The sequence below is a fragment of the Vespa crabro genome, chromosome 11 (genome assembly GCF_910589235.1).
Source record: "Vespa crabro chromosome 11, iyVesCrab1.2, whole genome shotgun sequence".
NCBI lineage: Eukaryota > Metazoa > Arthropoda > Insecta > Hymenoptera > Vespidae > Vespa > Vespa crabro.
Window position 1 is genome coordinate 1437501 of NC_060965.1, and position 5000 is coordinate 1442500.

The following is a 5000-nucleotide window of genomic DNA, read 5'->3' on the forward strand; positions in this document are numbered from 1 at the left end:
TTCGTACGTGCAATAGTACAGAAAGAGAAAGAAATAGAGAGAGAGAGAGAGAGAGAGAGAGAGAGAGAGAGAGAGAGAGAGAAAGAAAGAAGGAAGAAAGAAGTGGAACTCGTTGGAATATCTTCTTCTATCTTTTTATCAAGTTGGACGTCCTACACAGTGGAACGAAGGAAATATGTGAGTTTGCGAATGGATAAAAAAAAAAAAAAAAACTTTTACACCTTTTTCCCATCTTCTTTCTCTTTCTATCCTTCTTATATCTTTTCCTCGTCATCGTCATCGTCATCATAGTCATCGTCATAGTCACATAGTCATATACAGATCTTTCTATCCACGTCCTATGCGTCTATATGTTTCTTTTTGTCTTTCTTCTTCTTTTTTTTCTTTTTTTTCTCATTTTTCCTCTCTCTCTCTCTCTCTCTCTCTCTCTCTCTTTTCCTTCTGAAAGGATAGAGACAGAGAAGCAACTCGGTACCGTGAAACTTGTTTGTCACGCAGGGATGTGGTTAACGTGATATCTGTGTCTCTCTTTCTCTGTGCGTGTGTTACCAACGTGTTTATGTGTATTATTTGTGTGTGTGTGTGTGTGTGTGTGTTAGACATTCTACATATACCCAGCACACACACACACACACACACGCGCGCGCTCATGCGCACATAGACACACGTATATAATACCGTTCACTCACGAACGCGCGCGGCTTTTCTGTCTACGTTTTTTTTTTTTTATTTTCTCTCTCTCTCTCTCTCGATTGTTTCTTCACTAATAGTCGATTGTTTTTACAGATTTTCTGACAATTTTTTCTTTCGTTTAATATTTTTATTCTTCTTTTTTTCCCTTCCTCCTCCTCCTCCTCCTCCTCCTCCTCCTTCCCTCTCCTCACGAATAAACTGTTTTCAAAATTTTTTAATATTCCTTTTTTTTGTTCCTTCCTTCTCTCTCTCTCTCTCTCTCTATCTCTATCTCTCTTTCGTTTTTTTTTTAATTTTTTCTTTTTTTTTTTTTTTTTTTTGTATTTTTTCTTTCTTCCTCTCAGGTTGTTCCCGCGAAAATGGAGCAATTATATATCTATTTATCTATTTCTCTATTTCTATAATACGCGTACGAGAGAGTTTCTATATGTATGTATTACGACACTATAAATAAACTACGAGATTAAAGTTTTAACGGGATTTTCAGGTCGACTTTTACGAGGTTTATGGGAGGGAGGGGCGAGAGGCGAGGGCACGGGTGGGGGTGGGAAGGATATTTTACCTCCGTGTTCTTACCTATAACATATGTAACACTATACACACACACACACACAGATATATATATATATATATATATATATATATATATATATATATATATATATATATATATATATATATATCATTTCATTTTTTTCTGAATCTAAAAAAAGAAAAAAGGTAAGCTCGCGTACGAAAAAATCTCCATCGGACATTCATATCGATCGTATTAATTGATGAATGAATGAATGAATGAATGAATGAATGAATGAATGAATTAATTAATCATTTGCTTTCATTTCTTACGAGATACACACATTTCGTCGATCGGTCGAATCAGTCAGTCAATCAATCAGTCAATTAATTATTTATTTATTTAATTATCTAATTAATTAATTAAATAATTAATTAATTTTTTTTTTTTGACAATACGAATATCCGATGAAATTTTCTGTCGAAACGAAATTCGCCATTGTCGTTTTGTTTTCTCCCTTTTTTCCTTCTTTCTCTCTCTCTCTCTCTCTCTCTCTCTCTCTCTTTTTTCTTTTTCGTTTTTCTTTCTCAGCTTTGAAATACTCGCGACGGGATAGATAAAGTGTTAGTTTTTCGTAATTTTGTTACCGTTATCGGCTCGTTAACATTTACCACTTTTTCGTTACTACATTTAATGGAATCCAAATTAAGTTGACCAACTGCGCTAACTGGATCACTGAAAGAGTATTACGTACAGAAAGAGAGAGATAAACAGAAGAGAGAGAGAGAGAGAGAGAGAGAGAGAGAGAGAGAGAGAGAGAGAGAGAGAGAGAGAGAATGTCATAGTACATATACATATATATATATATGTGCGTGTGTGTGTGTATTATATATATATATAATTATTATATATAAATTATATGTATATTATATATATGTATTATACGGTATATATATATATATATATATATATATATATAAAATAAAAGTTTACGAAAGTAACGTAAGATAGGTGGATTCGCTGAGTTCTAAAAGTCGAACAAGAAGGAGCTTAGTTCTTATCTATCGCGTGTCGGCCATTTTGTTGCTTAGTTTTCTCAAAGAAAGACGGCAGAAAAGTTTCGAATTAGCATTAGTTCAGTTAACGGCTATGATATTACATAGTAGGATAAACTCGTGTTCTTTCTTTCTCTCTCTCTCTCTCATTTTCGTTTCTTTTTCTTTTTTTCTTTCCTTCTTTTTTTCTTTCCTTCTTTTTTTCTTCTCTTTTCTTTTTTGCTCTCCCTCTGCCCCGTTTGTTTGTTTGTTTGTTTTTTTTTTTCCTTATCAACGCACAATATATACTTCACGCGAAAAAACTCGTTCAATTTGCGTATATATCTTCTTCCTTTTTTTTTTTCTTTCTCTTTTTTTTTTTTTTTTTTCTTTTTCTTTTTCTTTCGATAACGGGTTTCGTTCTCGTAGTTCTTCGTAATCAGAACCATTGGGGATGATTGTCGTTCGTAACATATCCTTCGAAAAAAAAAAAAAAAAAAGAAAGAAAAAGAAGAGAAAAGGAAAAAGTGAAAGAAAGAAAGAAACAAAGAGAAAAAACAAAAAAAGAGAAGAACTTAATTACAATTAACACTCGTGATCATTATCAATAGTATGTTCTCATAGGTCCCCTATGTGTTGTTTGCCTTTTTATCAATTTTATATGCGCGATTATTTCTCGCCGAAATTGCGAGATTGTCGCAGAGAGATAGAGATAGAGAGAGAGAGAGAGAGAGAGAGAGAGAGAGAGAGAGAGAGAGAGAGAGAGAGAGAGAGAGAGAAAGAGGGAGATTATCATTATATATTTTTTTTTTCTACGTAAGTACATAAGTACTAATTCATATGTATACGTGTACGTTTTGTATATGTGTAGTAGATAGGTTGGATGTAAACGTGCTTAGAAAATATGCCACGTTTTATTAGTTCGATCTATCGCGTAGAAAACGCGTAATTATCAATTAAGGAGAGGAAAAAAAAATAAATAACGATGTCTTTTATAATACTAAGAGAACCACGTTCGTACGAATATCTCTAATCTATACGTAGAGAAAATATGTACGTGTATAACACGTATCTATGTGTTTCGTTAAAAAACCTAAAAGAGAAAAAAGAAAAAAAACAAAAGAAAAGAAAAGAAAATAGGATAGATGGAGGGAGGAAAAATAGAATCAAATTTCAAACATCGTTTTATCATCGAAATAATAAGGACATATCAAAATTTCGTTCGTTCGTATATTTGTCGTCGTGTCGATGATTCTTAAGGGAAGAGGAGAGAAAAAACAAAAAAAAAGAGAGAGAAGAAAAAAGATGTTATATCGTCCGACGATCGAAATTTTTTCTTTTTTTTTTTTTTCTTCTTCTAATCAAAATTTTTCATTAACGAAGACTCGTAGGGATGGATACGTGCGTTATAAAGGAAAATGAAAAAGAGGAAAGAAAGAAGAAATTGGAACGTAAAAAGTAAGAAAAGAAAAAAAAAAGAGGAGAAGAAGAAGAAGAAGAAAGAAAGAAAGAAAAAGAAAAAGAAAAAAGACAATTTCTAAGGTATACGCGTCTAGCGTTAGAAATTTTTCTAACGGCGCCACGTCATTGGCTCATGTCCAAACGTAGCGGCAGAGCTACCGTGCCTCGTCTATTTTCGTTGATTCTCCGATCTTCGTGAAAAGTTAGCTTGGTGTAATGGCCGTTGCTATATCCCTCCTCTTTTCTCTCTCAGTCTCTCAGTTTCTGTCTTTCTCTCTCTCTCTCTGTCTCTCTCTCTCTCTCTCTCTTTCTCTGTCTCTCTTTCTACTATCTTTATTCGAGAGAATGTACGTAAATACGTTTCGATTGTGTCACGTATGAGATAAATAGAAACAGACAGACAGACAGAGAGACAGACAGACAGACAGACAGACAGACAGACAGACAGACAGATGGATAGACACGCATCTTAATAGACTTAATACAAGTAATCAAATGAAACGTTCGTATCCTACGTTTAATTAATTCTTTCGATTGGATCGATCAGATTCGTGTAAAAAAAAAAAATAAAATGAGAGAGAGAGAGAGAGAGAGAGAGAGAGAGAGAGAGAGAGAGAGAGAAGGGGAATAAAATCGTGACAATATAATCTGTGTGAAAAAAGTGAGTGTGAGAGATAGATAAATGTAGAGATAGAAATAGAATGCACAGATGGAGATAGAGATAGAATACATAAATTCATATATATATATATATATATATATTTTTTTTTTATTTTTTATTTGCTATATATACATATATATGCATATAGATATAATATGTGGACACATGTATATATCCACAGATATTCACATTATGGTAATTAAAACCAATGAACAATTCTCTGATGGCAGCGTAGTGACATGGCGGTTAGAACGTTAATTGCACGTATCCTACAGGAAAATTGCTTTCCATTTGCGCGGATTCAATCGTTAACAGGATTCCACACCCATCTCTTTCTCTCTCTTTCTCTCTCACCCACCGGGGGGCGACGGCGAAGGGGTAGGGAGCGTAAGGGGGATCCATCAAACTACACCCAACCAACCAACCTCCCCCCTTATCAAATTCTGTCACCACTCTCGTCACCACCGCCGCCACGTGAAAATACGTGTTGCGTATGAATCGTTGACGCCTTCTCTGCGTTAAACGCGGCCTCACGCAGATAGGGGGTTAGACGTATCTTTGATCTTCCATTAAATGCGTCGGGTTTCCTACTCACCCTCTATCTCTCTTTACCCCCTACTACTACTACTATTATTAT

General features: G+C 34.5%; 1 long non-coding RNA gene across 3 annotated transcripts in view; it reads left to right on the plus strand.

Moving 5' to 3' along the window:
• LOC124427803 overlaps positions 1-5000 on the plus strand; it is a 44559-nt gene that overhangs the window by 13981 nt on the left and 25578 nt on the right. The window contains exon 1 of one of the 3 annotated variants that reach the window (XR_006943022.1): positions 24-177. The exons of the other annotated variants lie outside the window; for them this stretch is intronic. This is a non-coding gene — a long non-coding RNA (uncharacterized LOC124427803). Of the gene's footprint in view, positions 1-23; positions 178-5000 lie in introns of those variants that run through there. 3 annotated transcript variants of the gene reach the window in all.